Consider the following 20,787-nt stretch of genomic DNA (forward strand, 5'->3'; position numbering starts at 1 on the left):
GGAGACACACCGTGGGATGGTGCTAGGGAGATACACCGTGGGATGGTGCTAGGGAGACACACCGTGGGATGGTGCTAGGGAGACACACTGTGGGATGGTGCTAGGGAGACACACAGGGGGATGGTGCTAGGGAGACACACTGTGGGATGGTGCTAGGAAGACACACAGGGGGATGGTGCTAGGGAGACACACCGTGGGATGGTGCTAGGGAGACACACAGGGGGATGGTGCTAGGGAGACACACAGGGGATGGTGCTAGGGAGACACACCATGGGATTGTGCTAGGGAGACACACCGGGGATGGTGCTAGGGAGACACACCGTGGGATAGTGCTAGGGAGACACACAGGGGGATGGTGCTAGGGAGACACACCGTGGGATGGTGCTAGGGAGACACACCGGGGATGGTGCTAGGGAGACACACCGTGGGATGGTGCTAGGGAGACACACCGTGGGATGGTGCTAAGGAGACACACAGGTAGGACCACTGGTACAAAAAAAGGCTGGGGGAAAGTAACCTTCAGAAAGACACCATCTGTTGCATAATGATGACATTGCCTTTATTCCTACACAAACAGGCAGCTTTCAGACCATCTGATCTTCTACATGAATAGTAAATACCAACTCAAGAAACTGCCTGTCCAGGGAGGATCAATTTCTTCAAAGGTTCCCAGTTGCAGAGAAATCATATAGGTAAGAAAATACTCATTCACATGCCCGCTCTATTTATTCACTGTAGAGAGGGACTGGTAGCATGTACATCTGCACTCAGAGCAGTGGGCATGCCCCCACCGTGATGAAAATGAGGGGAAGAATGGCTCACAAGCATGTAATTTCAAACAAAGACCACACCCCCTTTTTCGGGCGCGCGCCTTCGGAGCACGCACATAGGGCCACTTTAGAAGAATTTTCCAGGGCCACTTTGAATTCCCAATCTGCCCCTGCCTGAGCATAAGAACCTCCTTTCTTCAGTGTCACAGCTGCACTGAGACAAGTTAAGAAACTTACATTCTTTTGTTATCCGGACTGCTTTGTTTACAACTTTTAAACAATCATGGCTATTTAATTCTGGTATGACATTACAATAGAATTCCCTACAGCAGTGGTATCAACATGCAACTCTCCAGCTGTTGTGGATCTACACATCCCAGCATGCCCTGCCACAGTTTTGCTATTAGGGCATGCTAAAACCACGGCAATTCATGCTGGCATGTGTAGTTCAAGTGCAGCTTGAGGGCTGTTCTACAGGATATGAAGAGCCAACCAGACACCTCTATTGTGGTCATTTCAATTACTGGCTACATTTAAATCGGTTTGACCAAAGGGAGGCATCAAGTTCCATAAATATATACCAATGAGGACTACTTAGACTCTATTATTAATGGCTATCACATCTTAGGACACATGCCATTTTAGAGGTCTATTCATATAGATTTCAGTGTGGTGAGTGTTACATTTTACTATATATTGCATCATATCGATGCTGTATATAGAAGTTCAAAGTAGTAATTCATGAATACTTACCTTTCTGGCGAAGCGATCTGAAAAGCCAGCCATTCCACGATCCTGGGAAGAAGTGTGGTACCTAAAGTAATCTAGTTTTTGGCTAGTTTGAGCTGACTGCTCATGCGCCCGGACACAGCCACACCAAGCAGACATCGGGAACTTCCTCCCCTGCAGTCAGTGGCATAACTAAGGGGGGTGGGGTGGCCGGGGCTTGTGCCCTGGGAGCCGGCAGCGAGGTTGTGTGTGTGTCATGCTGTCAGCCGCGGCCCAGATCCATTTGAGTTAGTGTAATGCGGACTGCAGTCAGTGGGGTCCACACTACACAGTAAAACAAACACACCGCCACCAGGTAGTACACTCGTACTACCCGGTGCCGGTGTGTTTGTTTTAGCAGCCAATGAAAGTCAGACAGGCTCATTGGCTGCGGCACCCACGTCCGGATCCCGCAGTGGGTGAAGGGAGAGACGTCATGATGTCTCTCCCATAGTGCAAAATGGACCGGGAGGAAGGAGGTGCGGTGGGCACAGAAGTGGGATTCAGGAAAGTATTGTTTTTTGTTGTTGTCTGTGTATATGTAAGGGGCACTACATAATGGGGACCACTACTGAGGGCACTGTATAAGTGGCACTACTGGGGGAACAGCATAATGGGGACCACTGCATAATGGGGACCACTACTGGGGGCACTGTATAAGGGGCACTACTGGGGTCACTGCATATGGGGATCACTACTGGGGGCACTGTATAAGGGACACTACTGGTGGCACGGCATAGCGGGAACCACTACTGGGGGCACTGCATAAGGGGGACCACTACTGGGGGCACTGCATAAGGGGCACTGCATCAAGGTGACCACTACTGGGGGGACTGTATAAGGGGCACTACTGGGAGCACTGCATAGGGGGGACACTATTGTGGGCAGTACTGTGGGCACTGCATAGGAGGGACTACTACTGGGGGCACTGCATAAGGGGGACCACCACTGGGGGCACTGCATAGGGGGAACCACTACTGGGGGCACTGTATAAGGGGCACTCCTGGTAGCACTGCATAGAGGGGGCCACTACTGGGGGCACTGAATAGGTGGCACTGAATAAGGGGGACCACCACTGGGGGCACTGCATAGAGGGGACCACTACTGGGGGGACTGTATAAGGGGCACTACTGGGGCACTGCACAGAGGGAACTACTACTGGGGGCACTGTATAAGGGGGACCACCACTAGGGGCACTACATAGGGGAGACCACTACTTGGGGCACTGTATAGAGGGGACCACTACTGAGGGCTTTGTATAAGGGGCACTGCATAAGGGGGACCGCTATTGGGGGCACTGTATAAGGGGCACTGTGTAAGGGGCACTGCTACTGGGGACATTGTATAAGGTGCACTACTATAGAGGGCATTGCAAAAGGGGCATTACTACTGGGGGCATTAAGGTGCATATGGAATGGAAATGAATGTTCCCAGAGTGACGAGAAATGGTGTTATGTCATGTTGGCCAAGCCCACGTAGGGGAGGTTCCATCTTTAATTTAGCCCTGGGCTCCAAATACCCTAGTTACGCCACTGCCTCCTCCCTTCTCGCCCAGCATTACACCAGAACTTCTCACAGGCAGAGCCGGATTGGAGGGGGGTTCTTTGTGCAGCTCTCCTCCCGATCCAGAGTCCCTACGTCAGGTCCAAAGGGAATGCCCAGGGGTATCCTGCAGCCCATAGCTGCAGACTTCACTCATATCTGCACAGGATATAGGGTGGGGGCAACAGGAGCAGTGGGCAGTCAGGACAGAGGTGTCCCGCTATATGCATATGCCGGCTCACCTTACTATAGCTGTGGTGGGTATAGGGGCAGAGCGAGGGGCACTGGGGCAGCCAACAGGAAGTGACCCGGCATATGCCCTGGGCTCCTCTGATCAGCTGCTGGCACATAAGGGGGTGGAAAGACCTGGGAGAAGGCACGGAGACAGCTGTCTTCACTACAAGTCTACATACAGAAGATTGTTTGGCTACACGAGGGGCACCTGGACTGTTGGTCATCTGTTGTATTGGAGTGCCGGACATTGAAGTATATAAATACAGCCATGGCCAAAAGTTTTGAGAATGCCACAAATGTTAGTCTTCACAAAGTTTGCTGCTTCAGTGTTTTTAAACCTTTTTGTCAGATGTTACTATTGTATACTGATATAAAATTACAAACATTTCATAAGTGTCAAAGTCTTTTATTGACAATTACATTAAGTTTATGCAAAGAGTCAATATTTGCAGTGTTGACCCTTCATTTTCAAGACCTCTGCAATTCGCCCTGGTTTGCTGTCAATCTTATTCTGGGCCACATACTGACTGATGGCTGCCTATTCTTACCTAATCAATGCTTGGAGTTTGTCAGAATTTCTGGGTTTTTGTTTGTCCACCCGCCTCTTGAGGATTGACCACAAGTTCTCAATGGAATTAAGGTCTGGGGCGTTTCCTGGCCATGGACTCAAAATTTTGATGTTTTGTTCCCTGAGCCACTTAGTTATCACTTTTGCCTTATGGCAAGGTACTCTATCATGCTGGAAAAGTCATTGTGCCTCATGAAACTGTTCTTGGATGGTTGGGAGAAGTTGCTCTTGGAGGCTGTTTTGGAACCATTCTTTATTCATTGCTGTGATCCACTCCCTTGCCTGAGAAGCAACCCCACACATGAATGGTCTCAGGATGCTTTACTGTTGGCATGACACAGGACAAAGACTTTTGGAGGATGGCCTGAAGGGCAGCAAAGAAGCAACGTCTCTCCAGGAAAAACATCAGGGACAGACTGACATTCTGCAAAAGGTACAGGGATTGGACTGCTGAGGACTTGGGGTAAAGTTATTTTCTCTGATGAATCACCTATCAGATTGTTTGGGGCATCTGAAAAAATGCTTGTCCGCAGAAGGAAAGGTGAGCGCTATCATCAGTCCTGTGTCATGCCAACAGTATACTGTTCAGTATACCATAGTAACATCTGACAAAAAGCTGAAGCAGCAAACTTTGTGAAAACCAATACTCATTCTCAAAACTTTTGGCCATGGCTATATATATATACATATATATATAGTTTGCAAAATTTCAGCACTCGTCAATGTTGTAGTACGTTGGTGCCATCCATGGACACAGCAGTCCAGTATATAGTGCAACAAATGGCGACACTCCACGACTTAAATAATGCAAAAAGGTTTTATTTCAACGACCATTTCGGGCCCATGCCATTCATCAAGGACACAAGTAAACAATGTACAAACTACACATATATATATATATATATACATATGAGGGTAAAATTACCTTACTCAGAAGATTAGCTTTACTCTTATTGCGAGTGTCTGACCTGGTGACGAATTTATATATATATATATATATATATATATATATATATATAGTGGTAAAGAGAGTACCATTGTCACAAGTACTTGCAGAGATAAACCCAGGGTGGATTCAGGGAAGTTTATAGGAGCAGACGTCTGATATTGAAAGGACGCTGGTCTGAGATGTGTGTTGCTCATGAATGGCCCACTGATGAAGAATAGATGCTGGAGACGAAATACACCCGGAGTGAACTGCGGATACACCCCACAGGTAACTGAAATGTCCGGGAAGATCACAGACTGTCAGGATAGCCTACGCAGGGCTCCCTCTGGGGGTGGTAGTTGGGAGAAGTACCGCTGGTATGCAGAGTGCCTGGGAGGCTAGACCTGGAGCAATATATATGTGAGACTCAGCAGGAACAAGGAATAGCAGGGAGCTCAGAGAACTAACACCCAGTTAGGCAGGGAACAACGTTGCCCTGACAATGAAAGGACTGCAGATCAGCCCTTAAATACCTGGAGGAAGTGCAAGATTGGTTGCTAGGACTCCCGGAATGCTCTGCCTGGATTGGTTGAAAGGAGTCACCTGACCACATCCAAGATGGTGGCGTCCATGTCGCCGCTGCAGCACTGCAAAAGTGTGCAATACTCACACTAGCAGCCAGAACACTATGCCTCCAGACTCCTGTAGCATGCAGCTCGGACCTCCATGTGCCTGCACCTCCACGAGAAGGACTCCCACCAGAGCATCCAGACAGGTAAGTGCCGCTGACCCCAACCCCTCGCAGCCCTGGTTGTGACAGTACCCCCTCCTTTACGAGTGACCTCTGGGCACTTTTTGGGTTTTTCTGGGTTTTCGGAATGAAATGTAGCCACTAGACAGGACGCATTGACATCCTCACTCTTCACCCAACATCTCTCTTCTGGTCCATAACCCTTCCAATCCAGGAGATACTGGAATTGACCATTACGGACTCGAGAATCCAGAATTTGTTTTATTTTGAATTCCTCCCCTCTTTCGGTATGGAGCTTCGGAGGTGAAGGCAAAACCTGAAGGAATCAGTTAAGGATCAAGGGTTTGAGCAAGGAGATGTGGAAGGAGTTTGGGATCTTGAGGTAAGTGGGTAGCTTCAATTTATAGGCCACTGGGTTGATTATTTCTGTAATGGCAAAAGGCCTGATGAAGTGAGGGGCAAATTTCATCGAGGGTACCCAAAGTCATAAGTTATGAGTAGAGAGCCAAACTTGATCCCCTATTTTCATGCTGGGAACAGACCTTCTTTTCTTGTCTACCCCTAACTTGTAGCGACTGTATGTCTTCATTAAAGGGAAGTGGACTTGGGACCAGATTTGGAAGAATTGTTATAGCAAAGAATCGACCACTGGGACATCGAAGACTGGAAGACTGGAACCCAGGGACTCTGGGATGACGACCGTAGACCCACGAGAAATGGGGTTTGTCCAGTGGAGGAGTGATATGAACTGTTATGTGCGAATTCCGCCCAGTGTAAAGATCCGCCCAATTATCCTGAGAAGAGGACATATAAATTCTTAAGAATGTCTCTAGGTCCTGATTCACTCTCTCCATGCACCCGTTGGTTTGGGGGTGATAGGCCGTGGAGAACTTTAGCTTGACCTGTAGCACTGAACAGAATCAGGCCATGAACTCTACTCCTTGGTCTGAAACTATTTTGGTCAGTAACCCATGCAGACGGAATATGTGAGAGATGAAGAGTTGAGCCAGATCAGAAGCGAAGGTAGTTTTTCGAGTGGTATATAGTGCACCATCTTGGAAAAACGGTAGATCACTACCCAGATGGTAGTGTACCTGTTAGAGATGGGGAGGTCGGTTATGAAACCCATGGATAGATGAGTCCAGGGACGGGTCGGTATGGGTAGCAGTTGAAGTTCTCCGGCAGGAGCTTGACAGGATGACTTGTGCTGAGCACATTGGGTGCAAGAGGAAATAAATTCAGATACCTCGGCCTTCATGGCTGGCCACCAATAGGGCCTTTGGATAAATTCTAAGGTTTTGCGACCCCCTGTGTGGCCAGAGAAGCGAGATTTATGGGCCCATGTTAACAGCTGCTTCCTGAGTTCGGGGAAAACGAAGACTTTTCCCGGGGGAAGGTTGAACGTTGATGGCAGCAAAAACTTTAGGTTCCAGAACTGGAGACACTGCAGATTCCTCTATAGTGTTCTCGGAGGAGAGTGAACATGATAGGGCATCGGCCTTCAGGTTTTGTGATCCCGGACAGAATGTTAGAGTGAAATCAAACCAGGAGAATAAGATTGCCCACCGGGCCAAACGAGGACTGATGCAGTGGATGTTCTTTAAGAAAAGTAGGTTTCGATGGTCTGTGAACCCTGAGATGGAATGTTTAGCCCCTTCGAGTAAATACCGCCACTCCTCGAAAGAGAGTTTGACTGCTAGCAGTTCTTGTTCTCCTATGGGGTAATTTCTTTCTGCCGGTAGGAACTTTTTTTCAGAAGTATCCACAAGGATGGATTGGGTTTGTCCTTGAACCTCTGGGACAGTACTGCTCCAACCGCCTCAGGAGAAGCATCCACCTCCAAGAAGAAAGGTCTCTCAACGTCAGGTTGTCTTTGGATGGGAGCAGAGATAAATGCATGTTTCAGCATCTGGAACGCTGATTCAGCTTCAGGAGGCCATCGAGCGGGAACCGCTCCTTTCCGAGTCAGAGTGGATATGGGTGCCACTAGGGTAGAGAGTCCCTTAATGAAACATCTATAATAATTGGCAAATCCTAGGAACCTCTGGACTGCTTTCAAGGAAGTAGGACGGGACCAGTTCAGAACAACTTGCACCTTCTTAGGATCCATTTCCAGCCCAGATCTGGATATTATAAATCCCAAAAAAGAAATGGAAGGAACCTCAAAAACATTTTTCAATTTTGCTAAACAAATGGTTTCTTCTGAGACGGGACAGGACTTCTTTCATGTGTTTCCGATGCTCATCCAACGAGGAAGAGAAAACCAGGATGTCATCGAGGTTCACTACCACTGAAGAATAGAGCAAGGCTCTGAAAATATCATTAATGAAGCTTTGAAAAACTGCTGGAGCATTGCATAACCCGAAAGGCATAACTAAATACTCGCAATGTCCGTTGCAAGTATTAAAAGCGGTTTTCCACTCATCACCAGGTCGTATTTGGATGAGGTTGTATGCTCCTCAGAAGTCCAATTTTGAAAACACTGTAGTTCTCTTGACTCTATCAAATAACTCAGTGAGTGATAGCCTAGGATAATCCCGTGAGAGGCCTTGGGATTAACCAGAAATCAAATGAGCTCAGTACGGAGAGCCCCTATCCGGACTCGTACTGGTTGAGTCAATGAGGTCACAGTCCCATTAAGGATATGACTGCCATCCACTGCAAATAAGGTGATGTTGTGTTCAAGTGTGGTAACGGTAATTGAGAGCTCCTGGACAAGTTTGGCGGTGATAAAGCTTTCTGGTGCTCCTGAAGCAAGGAGAGAAAGCACTGGTTTAGAACTTTGCTCAAATTCTATAGAGAGAAGCAAGGGAGACTCTTTTTTAGATGAAGATGGACACATAACTCCTAACTTGGTGTCCCTAATGCCAGTTAGGAGCGGACAAACAGGGCAGGATGCCACCAGGTGGCCCGTCCCTCCGCAATAAATACAAAGATTGTCTCGGCGACATCTTTTCCATTCTTCAGTGGACAAGCGAGCTCTATTGATCTGCATCGGCTTCTCATTGGATGGCTCAGGAACTGGAGTATTAGGAAGGGTGGATGGGCGGAACCAATAATGATCTCCCTTTGTCTTCTCCACTTGGCGTTCCCGATATCTAAGGTCTACTTTGTTGCAAAGTGAGATGACCTCATTCAGTGAGGAAGGAAGATCCCTAGTGGTGAGATAGTCATTTACTCAGTCTGAAAGACCACTCCAGAATGCCGCGATCAAGGCCTCCTCGTTCCACCTCAGCTCCAAAGCCAGTGTCTGGAACTGAGCTACATACTGACTCATGGGGTGGTTGCCTTGGTGTAGTCATAGAATCTCACCAGCAGCTGACGTCGTTCTTCCTGGCTCATCAAAGATTCTCCTAAAGGAGGCCAGAAATTCTGGATAATTGTCCAGCAGAGGATCGGATCTTTCCCACAGTGGCGACACCCAGTCCAGGGCGGATCCAGAAAGAAGGGACAGGATGTAAGCCACTTTAGCCATGGAGGAGGGAAAGTTTGCTGGCTGAAGTGTGAAATATACGTCACACTGGTTGAGGAAACCCCGGCATGACTTGGGGTTCCCGTCGAACTTATTAGGTGTCAGCAGATGCAGATGGGATGGAGCAGTAGGAGCGGTAAGAGCAGAGATGGCTGGCATGGGCTGTGGATTTGGAACATTTGGTAAATTCACCATGACCAGAGAAGCCTGAAGATTATCTTGGCGACAAGACATCTCCTGTAGAAACTGGGCCAGTTGTTGCTGCGTCGCTTCCAATCCCTCCAGGCAGTTGGCAATGTCTTGGAGGAAGTCTGCTCTAGGGTCCTGACCACCGGCTGAATCGATTGGGCCAGTGGAAACTGTCACAAGAGGGTTAAGTACTTGCTGAGATGAACCCGGGGTGGATTCAGGGGAGTTTACAGGAGCAGATGTCTGATATTGAAAGGACACTGGTTTGAGATGTGTGTTGCTCATGGATGGCCCACTGATGAAGAATAGACGCTAGAGTTGAGATACACCTGGAGTGGACTGCGGATACACCCAACAGGTAACTGGAACATCCGGGAGGATCACAGACTATCAGGATAGCCTAAGCAGGGCTCCCTCTGGGGGTGTTAGTAGGGAATAGCACCACTGGTATGCAGAGTGTCTTGGAGGCTGGAACCTGGAGCAGTATACTTTGTGAGACTCAGCAGGAACAATGAATAGCAGAGAGCTCAGAGAACTACAGTAACACCCAGCTAGGCTGGGAACAACATTGCACTGGCAATGAAAGGACTGTAGATAAGCCTTTAAATACCCGGAAGAAGTGAAGGATTGGTTTTTAGAACTCCCAGAATGCTCTGCCTGGATTGGCCAAAAGGAGTCACCTGACCACATCCAAAATGGCAGCGCCCATGTCACACTGCAGCGCTGCCAAAGTGTGCAATACTCACACTAGCAGCCAGGACACTATGCCTCCAGACCCCTGTAGCATGCAGCACAGACCTCTATGTGCCTGCACCCCCACCAGAAGGACCCCGCCAGAGCATCCGGACAGGTAACTGACCCCAACCCCTCACAGCACTGGTGGTGACAACCGTGTTCTGATGTCCAGTACAGAACTCATTCTCCAGGAAATGGGGCAGATAGATTTAAGTATTGGGGTGTGACTGATTTGGTGTTTTTGACGGTATAAAGGATTGTGGGATCCAGTGAGCAGGGCTTCTGATGCTGACAAGCAGCCGACGATAGAGTAGGGCTGGTGTGTATAGTTAGTGCTGGGAAGCCATCTGATGTATCTAAATGTGATGTTGTAACATTTAAAAGAGTAAAGAAGCCACCTGACGGTGTAAATGGTGTCAAGAGTCATGCTTTGTAAGTAGATTTCTTACAAAGTGGTGTCATTCGTGGGATACTTCTGCCAATTGCATCCCACGTGGCAGAGACCAGGCGCTGCCTTGCAGGGTCGATGAGTGAGGTTAACTGGCATGTGAACGAGTTATGCAAAGTGCAAATGTGTCAAGTGAAGGGTTTGCACATGTGAAAGAGTTATGCAAAATGCAAATGTATCAAGTATTATGTGTTCTTGAAGATAAATAAGTGTTTACACAGTTTGAATTTTTGCAACCAAAAGCAACTACTGTATTGAGCAAAGTGAGTTTGTACCAGCAGAGAAAGGGTTATTGAAATAATTTTTTTTTTCTCTTCCTCACTCTACTCTGCATTGTTAAAACAGGGTGTGGTACTACAAATACCTTTTTGAAAGAAACAATTAAAGGAACATATACTGTGTTACATGCTGGTAATTATAGTGCTATACCTGCAACGGAATCGGTATGTATGACCGCAGGACGTGAGGCCGGCGTTTGAAATCCTCATGCCGGCAGCCCGATGATTGAAGATCCCGACAGTGGAGGTAAGTAGGCTATCCCTACCCCTTTCCCCCCTAACCCTAACCTACCCCCTAGTGCCTAACCCTAACCTCCCCGAAGTGGTGCCTAAACCTAACCCCCCTCCCTGCACCCTAAACCTAACCCTTCCAGGGGGGTGCCTAACCCTAACCTCCTCCCCGGATGGTGCTTAACCCTAAACCCCCCTTCCCCTAGCCTAACCCTCCCGAGGGGGTGCCTAACCCTAAGTCCCCCCGGGCGTCCCTAAGCCTAACCTCCCCACCGCAGTTAAGAGGTCCCAACACCCGGCTTACCTTCATTTGGTATGCCGCGCGTCAGGATTTTGGCGGGTGGATAATCATAGGCGTCGGGATTTCGATGCCTATCGTTAGCCCCATGCTGGGATTTGACAGTTGGGAAGCCGGTGGTCGGCATTTCGACTGCGGACTTCCTGACTACATACTCCTGCAACAAAGTGTGATACAGTCAAGCAAGACAAGTTGTACCTCTGTGTAGTCTGTATAAACCCAATTAAAAGGGAAAGGTTTTTCTGTATGTTGTTCCTCCTTAGGAGCTAATACGCAGCAGCTGCTGGCTGCTATGCATTATATGAGTGTCAGACAGCAAGGTGGAGGAAATCCTCCGGTCCTTACCTAGTATGGCTGCAATGCAGCAGGCGCAGATGTTGGCACAATTGGCTCTTTATTTGACTGGCGAAGCACAGCAGGCCTATGTGGATGTGCCTGAAGACCAGACGGTGAACTATCAACAGCTAAAAGCCGCGATCCTGGTGCGGATAGAAATGACAGGGCCCGGAAAGGCACCACAGTTTTGTGACTGGCAATTTAGGCCAGGAACCGCAAAGTGTGCTCAGCTGGCCAACCTGGCATAGTTAACAAAGAGTTGGTTAGAGCCTGAACAAAACCCACTGGACAGGATCTTGAAAATGCTGGCAATTGACCATTGTGTGCGGAACCTAAACTGTGAACTGCAAAAATGGGTCCTACAGAGTGATCGTCAGTCGTTTTAAGAGCTGGTGACAGTCATTGATCAGTTCATTGGTTAAGCAACATCTAAAGAAAGCACAGAGGCATCAAAAGAAGGGTTACGATACCAGAGCCACCATACACACCTTTAATGCAGGTGAAAAGGTGTTTGTCCTGGTGCCAGTCCAAAAGAGTAAATTGTATGCACTTTGGCAAGGCCCTTATAAAGTGATAGAGGCAGTAGGACCTGTGAATGATCAATTACGGCAGCTGGGTAGATGGCGAATAGAGCAAGTATATTATGTCAATCTGTTAAAGCCGTGGGTGGAGGAAACTCCGACGCTAATGCTGGGAAAACCGAGGACCTCTTAGTTCCCATAGAGTCTTCCCTGGCACCAGTTCAAAGACAACAAGCATTGGAAATGGTAGCTCGGAATAAGGATGTTTTTTCGGCTAGGGCGTATTAAAATAATTGAACATCACATTGTTACTCCAACAGGAGTTACAGTTAAACAGCGACCATATAGAATACCTGAGGCAAGAAGGGCCACAGTGAAGAGAGAAGTGGAGGACATGTTGCTAGTTGGAGTAGTGGAAGAGTCCACTAGCTAGTGAAATAATCCCATAGTCCTCGTACCGAAACCCTCGGGGGCCATTCACTTCTGAAACGACTTTAGGAAATTGAATTATGTGTCCATGTTCAACGCCTATCCAATGCCATGTCTGGAGAATCTGGCCAGTAGTCAGGATTTGACCACCCTGGATTTAACAAATGGGTACTGGCAGATACTGAGCCAAGCCCAAAACAGCCTTTTTGACACCGGAAGGACTATTCCAGTACAAGATGTTGCTGTTTGGCCTACATGGAGCACCAGCCACATTCCAGCGGGCAATGGACAGACTGCTAAAGCATCACAGAGAATATGCCACCACTTACCTCGATGACATAGTCATCCATAGCCAAGACTGGGAATCCCATCTTCCCAAGGTGGAGGCTGTTCTGAAGTCTTTGCAGAAAACCCCAGCCAAATGTGCAGTAGCCATGTCAGAGTCCAAGTACCTAGGCTATGTGGTTGGCCTGAGAAATGTAAAACCCCAGGTGGATAAGGTAGAAGCTGTGAGGCAATGGCCTAAGTCATAAAGTCTCAGCTACGTTTTAGTTAGTTACTACCAGCGATTTATTCAAAACTTTGCTACTCGGGCTGCTCCATTGGCAGACTTCCTCTGAGGCCACATTGAAAGATTTTAAAGAAACCTTATGTATGGCACCAATGCTGCAGGCACTGAATTGCAGAGAAAGGTTTGTTTTGCAAACAGTTGCCTCCAGGACAGGTCTGGGGGCAGTGTTGTCACAGAGGGTGAAAGACGAAGAGAGATCAATTCTTTTCTTCAGCCGTAAACTCCTCCCGAGAGAGAAAAAGAATGCTAGAGTGAAGCAGGTATGTCTAGCCATTAAGTAGGCAGTGGAAGCCCTCCGGTACTATCTGCTTGTTAGAGAGCTCCTGCCACAATGGTAAATGCCAGGGTCATGCGTTGGTTCCTGGTGTTGCAACCTTTCAACTTTAGAGTGAAACATAGATGCTAATGCCCTGTCATGTAAGTTTGCACTTGCACTTCCCAGGGCAGCCGATTCAGTTGGTGAAACTAAGAGAGGGTGAGTTGGGAAAATCTCAATATTTTCCAGGTAAAGAGTCTGCTTCGCCAAGTATAGCAAAGCTAAGGGGAAGGGAATGTGGCAAAGTGGGTATTTTTGCCATGTGCTGATGTTCAATACAGAACTCATTCCCCAGGAAAAAAGGCAGATAGGGATAAGAATCCTGCTGATTACTAGAGGAAAAGTTTCACACACAGCTGCACTATCTGGGTGTGACTGATTTTGTGTGTGTAAAAGTATAAAGGATAGTGGGATCCAGTAAGCGAGGCATCTAACGCTGATTAGCAGCTGGACAATAAGGTAGGGCTGGTGTGTATACCTAGTGTTAGGAAGCCATTTGATGTATCTAAATGTGATGTGATAACATTTGGAAGAGTAACAAAGCCACCTGACAGTGAAACCGGTGTCAAGAGTTGTTCTTTGTAAGCAGATTTCTTACACTATATATAAAATTCCACTTGGTCCACACTCACATAATGTAAAGCATATAATGTTGCTGGGGTGACTTCCCAAAAGAGTCCAAAGGCTCCAATAATGCACTCATCAGACTTTGAGAAAGTAGCAGGGTTTATTCACATAAAAAATCACAGCATGGTACATCATCATCTACATTTCGGTCCTACACAGGGACCTATACCTAGATCTTTATGAAGACCCTTGATAAAGGTCCCTGTGTAAGACCAAAACTTTCTGTCCAACTCTGCATCCGGCACAAGTGGCGAATAAATGAATGCTGACAATCTAGACATAGGCCCTCATTCAGAACCGTTTGTTAGCATCAGTACGCTCGTTGCGTTCCGATGTTGTGAAACCACGCATGCGCCGGTGTTACACTGCGGCAGATTGCAAGCTTTTTTTGTCTCGTTCGTCAAATTGCAAACAGGAAGTGACATGTCAAATGTGATTGACAGAACAGGCCGTTTTTGGCGTTGACGGGGGTGGAGATGGAAAAACGCAGACGTGGCGAGGCGTTTTTGGGGCGTACATAAATTATCTGATGCGAACGTCAAATGTGTTCGTACCAAGTCATACGTCACTGGCTGATCCTCTTTCCGTTCAAATTGCTCGCACAGCTTGGGGTGTGGATTACTCGACCACAATGGCGATGGGCTTGTCCTCCGGTCCGGGCCTCCTCGATGTTTCATCGATTTATCACGGCTTGTCAGAAAAACAAACAACTTTGAATTGCAAACCAGCTTGTAATGTGTTTTGAAAAGAGTTTTTTTGGTTAGCACAAAACCGTACGCAGGTGAAAATCACAGCTGCTAATTTCAGGATTACACAATCAATTAGCATACATTTTTAGGAATGTTTTTTTTTTTTTTGTGTTTTGTGCTATTGTAACAATAATGTCATCATGTTTGTGTGTATTTTACCATTTTGCTTTTGGCAGGCGAATTTGCATCCTTTTTTTTTTGTAAAGTGTTCCTTAAAGAACCCTTTTTTTTTAAAACCTTTTTTTTTTTTTCATTTTTGGCTTGTGGGCCAGGATTAACTCTAAACCATTTTTAAAATAATGTCACAATACAATGGAGAACATTTGTCAAATTTTTTATTTCATACACACATTTTTGAAGATTTCTGGTGCATTTGGCAAATACAGTTTTTGGGCAGTGTTAGGCAATAATAACTGAAATAATTATGACAAACATATTACCAGTGTTGGCAAATTTAAACAAACACATTAAAAACAATTCACAAGAAAGGAGAGGGAAGTTTTGTCCCTAAAGGAATATGGGGCAAGCACAGAAGGAGTGTGGGAAAAATAGCCAGTGCTGTCATCGTTTTTTGCCCCGTTTGGCTGGGGTAGGGTGGGCGCCAGACCGGGTCCGGGATGTCCTCTGGCTGGCCTGTCCAGAGGCAGATGTTGTGGCCTCTGGACTAGGCACAGGGCTAGGCACATTTGGAGGAATGGCTGTTGTTGGGCCAGAGGTGGAGGATCCTGATGTTCCGGCAGGAAGGGAGGTCGGCTCCACCATGTGCTGGCGATCGAGCTGCTCCAGGGTATTGACTATTCTCATGTTGGCCCTGGTATTTTCAGCCAGGGCCTGACCAATGGTCATGTTGGCCGCAGCATTTTGCTCCAGGGCCTCAGCCACCCGCAGCAGACTGGCGTCCATCCTCTGCAGAATCTCCGTATGGTAATCCGATTTAAAATTGAGTTCTGTGAGGAGTGCCACTGCCTGCGAGGGGGATTGCCCTGGACTGGCTTCTGCAGGGTCCTCAGTCGGATGTACTGGTTCCTCCCCTGCAGAGCCAGTAGAAATTCTGCGGCCAAGGCTCCCCTCTGGAGCAGACTCATCCGCCTGTGTCTCTGTGAGAAAAAAGAGAAAAGAGTCACATTAGAATCTACATATTGTCTCAAAAACATTTCAGAGTTGGTTACATCACAACATTTACCTGGGACAACATGAGGAGCCGCAAAGTCTGGCATGTCCGTATCCATGTTGGACACGCCAATCACCTCCACAGCCTGCACACACCCCTGTGCCAGCTCTTCCAAATCAGTCAGCTCCAATGACACAGGGGTGGGACCCCCACCTGTCCCCCTTGCATGCCTAGCCCTGTCAGCCAGTTTTTGCTTCAGGCGATATTTGAAGTCTTGCCATCTGTGGGTGAAAAAGTTGGCATTATCCCTGCATTATTTGGCCCTGTATCCTCTTTTTTTGATTTTATTTGGTTTAACTTACCTGCGTTTGACATCCCGGGCTAGACGGACAAAATCACCCACCCTATTGACAGCACTGGCTATCTCCTCCCACATTCTCCACTTCTGGCTTACAGCCATATTCCTGTCTGCCTGTGGCAGGATGTCCACACACTTCTGAATCAAAACCTCCATCTCCTTTCTTGTGAATTGTGGCTGCCTTTTCTTTTTGCCAGCTTTGGCCGGAATACTGGGCCCAGCAGCCTCTTCCATGCCATCCTCAACACCTATTTACATTAAATTTTTGGCAATTTAGATGTCAATCTTTCACTCTATTCTGGTTCTAAATAATACTTGAAGAGAAATGAGAGAAATACTTACCGGCTGCCTCTTGGCCATTGTTTGGCTGGTCTGTAGCCATTTTGCTTGTTAAAACTTGAACTACACCAGACCGTTTGTTTTTTTCCGTGACGTATTTATACATGCGTCCTTATTATTCGACCGCATCATTGATTGTGCGTTCCTATGATCCGTCCTTAATTTGAGTGGGAAACGAAACACTATTTATGGCTTTTGGCGACTCGAGTCGAGGTGGCGGGTGTTATTTGTTGGAGGTTGTGTGGTTCGGAGTGTATTGTTGGAGGGAGTAGTGTTTGGAGGAGGTTTTTTGGAGTGTGTTCGAGGCGTTTTTTTTTTAACAACTTTCCATTCGCATTTTTTGGTGTGGTTATTTTATTTGTGGTGTATTTTTTGTGTAAGTTTTTCCCGTCATCCTTGTGTAAATTATGGATCTACAAAATTGATTTTTTTGTTCAAAAAATAATATGTGTTTTTTTGTTATAGGTTTTTTTGGCTGTGCCCCAACGACGTTTTTGTTCTGTGACTTATTTATCGTGTATTGGTAAGTTTTGATTTTAACTTGATTTTAAAATGTTCATGTATTGTTCTTCGCATATTTTGGACTCAGTAAGGTTTTTTTTGAGGTTTTTGGGGATGTTAAAAATGCGAACCATTTAGCGCACTTTTGTAGGCTTCTTCCCCCTTGTAAAAATGCGAACCATTTAGCGCACTTTTGTAGGCTTCATTCCCCTTGTAAAAATGCGAACCATTTAGCGTTCAAATTTTGGGGTGCTTTTTTTGGGGCAAATTGTGGAAGTCCTCTCAATGTAGGTTTTCTATTGTTCGAAATGTGTGCTCCCCCCCTTTATTTTGGCCCATTTTCTATAATCAGAAGATTACAAAATGGCCACCCCAAATTCTAAACTTTTTTTTTGATTTTGAAATGTAGGTTTTTGAAATCATGACAATACCCCGGCATGTAAGCATCTTTGGATTTTAACAAAAAGATAAGTATTTTTTTGGCAATTTTTGGGGCAACATACCTTAACTACATTACTTACCATTTCAGGTTGATGTTGGTCGTATTATTGTGGCCATGCTGCCGGAAGCCGACCAACCTCAATCTCGTCCCAGGCGTAGGCATCGTAGGCGTGCAAGGCCCCAGATATATAGAACACGTGTCACCCTATTTGGAATGCCCGATGATGAGGTGTTAAGGCGCTACCGTCTTCCGCCCCAAATCATCATAGACACTCTCTCATTAATAGAGAGTGATCTTTAGCGGCAAATTGACAGTCCTACAGCAATACCACCACTTACGCAATTAATGGCGGTGTTACATTTCTGTGCCTCAGGATCCTTTCAAACCACGGTGGGAATAGTTGCGGGAATCTCCCAATCCTCCTTTTCAAGGATCCTGAGGGCAGTGATGGAGGCCCTTTTCAAGCACCTCCATCATTTTATTAAAATGCCTTTGGATATGGGTTCCCTTAGTGTGGCGAAGGCCAATTTTTACCAAATAGCTGGCTTCCCACACATCATAGGGGTTGTGGATGGTACTCACATACCACTTCAGCCTCCAGCACGGCTGGAGGCCATTTTTCGGAACCTAAAACACTATCACTCACTGAATGTAATGGTGGTATGTGATGACTCCCTCCAGATCCTGTCCCTGAATGCAAAATTACCTGGGAGTGCACATGACTCATTCGTCATCCGGCAATCAGGGATTTTGCATAAATTAAACAACCTACAAGCTGGTGATGCGTGGCTTCTGGGTAAGTGGAGACCTTTTTTAGATACCAATGCAAAGCTTGATACACAGTGATCCTGATTTTGTAACTTCTTTTTCACAGGAGACAGTGGCTACCCTTGCACGCCCTGGCTGCTCACTCCTTATTTGGCTCCCACACCAGGGCCACAAAGTGAGTATAATTCCACACTTACAGCCACCAGGCAAGTGGTGGAGCGCTGTATTGGCCTTTTAAAAGGCCGATTCAGATACCTCCACTGCTCTGGTGGTGAGCTCATGTATTTGCCGGATATGGTTTCGAAAATTGTGGTCCTGTGTGGGATATTTCACAACATCGCCATAAGGAGTGGTGTCCCAATGCAGCCAGAGGATGCCTTGCCTGAGGATGGCCCCCCCGAGGTTGGTCAGAGGTCAGTATGTGGGGGGGCCATACGCGTTGATGTGGTGGCCAGATTTTTTAGGTAATTATTGTCCCAAATGAAGTTAGATGACACAATGTAGACATGTAATAATGTCATTAAAAATTGTAACTTTTTTTTATCTTTTTGTGTTTTATTCCATAATATTTTTCGGGAAAACGATGACTACTACCTGATCCTAAAAATTGACTTCATGTGGACACATTGGATTTAACTTCTGGACCAAATTTGTCGTCAACTCATTTGTGGAATCATGTTGGTATGCTACTTCGTCAAACAGTTCTTGATTGTTTTTTATTTGTTTTTCTTGGGTGTAGGCTGATTTTTTGAGAGTGTTTTCACTGTGTGTATTGATTGTCAAAAATCACTTTGTGTTTCTTATTTGCGATTAAAAAATTTTTTGTTACGTTTAAAAAAACATTTCCTTTCTAAATTACATGCAAGTGTAACCTGGTTCAAAAAAGGAGAACTTGCTTAAGGGCTAATCCTGTAATGATTAAAATTTTGCAGTATTTTACCATGCTTAGTGGCTCAAAACAAACACCCAAAGGTATTATGGTGAATCAGTATGTTTTCTAATCTCGGCCTAAGCAGGTTTCATTTAATATTTACCTTACCCCCCCAAAAAAAAAAAAAACAAATGCTGCTAATTCTACAAACCTATTGGTATTGTTAGGTGTTGAATGTGCCAGCTTACATAATTCAGCTTTCTACAATCTAAGTTACATTACTTTAAAAAACTTGCTGCAATAGTCGACTTATGTAAGGTTAAATAATATAATATTTACAGAGAAGGAATGAGACTTTAAACAAAACTTGTTTTTTTATTTTTTTCAAACATGTCCAAATTTTGGGCAAAACAAAAAATTAGTGGCACAGGATCCCCGCCATGTGATCGAGGACCACCAGCATGCCTATAACATGGCCCCTCAGCCTCTGCACACACGCTGCTGCCTCCGTCAGCCGCCTCTGGTCCTCTGTGGGTTAAAAAATTGAGGTGCTTAATAAAAAAAAACCTTAATTTTGTTTGACAAACAACTTCAAAAGGAAATTCAACTTTACAAAAAGTGAAAATTTTGACAAACATTACAATTCAAATCCAACATTCTTGGCCCAAGTAAATTCCCAAAAATGACTCAGAAAACTAAAAAATTTAAAAATGGAGAAGTACGCACAAAAACTACATTTGTGGGTACCGTAAACAAGAGATACAAGTATGAGTGTTTGGACATGTGTGATATGTGTAAGGGGAAAACATCATAGACATTTTTAAACCAAGATATATATAACAAACATTATAAATAACTAAAATTTTAAAAATGCACAAGCAAAGGATAACATCCGCCAAAAAACAATAAAAATAAAAAAAAAGTTAAAAGGGAAACATACCGTTGACAATGACGCCTGGACCTGTAGCCCCACCATCGTCCTCCTCGGAGGTAGGCCAAAGCAGGTCTGTTGTAGGAGGGGTGATTTCTGAAGGTGGGGAGGGGGTGTAAAAGAGAGGGGTGGTTGGAGGGGAGGGTGATGAAAAGAGAGGGGCTTGAGGGGAGGGGGAATTTTGAGGGATGGGAAGTATCCTAGAGGGAGGGGCGTCCGGGTCTGGCCAGGCTGGGTTGGAGGGTGAATTAGGGGTAGGTTGGGGAGAGGAGGATTGGCTGGGAGTTGGGGATAGGGGACGAGGCCGACGTCGTCGCTGCCGATGACGGCGTAGTCTGCGCTCTGCCCCTAAATGATGGATAACAATTTAAGTTTTGTTTAATTTTTTACCTTGAAAACATCCCAAAAAATGATTTACAAATAAAAAAATAAAAAACGGAAAACATGCACACGCAGATATGGACTAAAAAAACAAACAGGGCAAGAATGAAAACATGCACACGCAGATATGTAATAAATAAACAAACAGGCCAAGAATGAAAACATGCACACGCAGATAGGGCCGCAAAAAAAAAAGGAAAGCAAAAAAATATATACTTACTTTCAGCTATACGCTGTCTAAAACATGCCAGCAAGCGTGGCGTGCGGCGTTGCAGATCCGACCACCTGCGCTCCAGCTGGCCGATCTGTCGGCGTGAGCCGAAG

This window comes from Taudactylus pleione, unplaced genomic scaffold (assembly GCF_031769625.1).
Source record: "Taudactylus pleione unplaced genomic scaffold, aTauple2 ptg000305l, whole genome shotgun sequence".
NCBI classification, from domain to species: domain Eukaryota; kingdom Metazoa; phylum Chordata; class Amphibia; order Anura; family Myobatrachidae; genus Taudactylus; species Taudactylus pleione.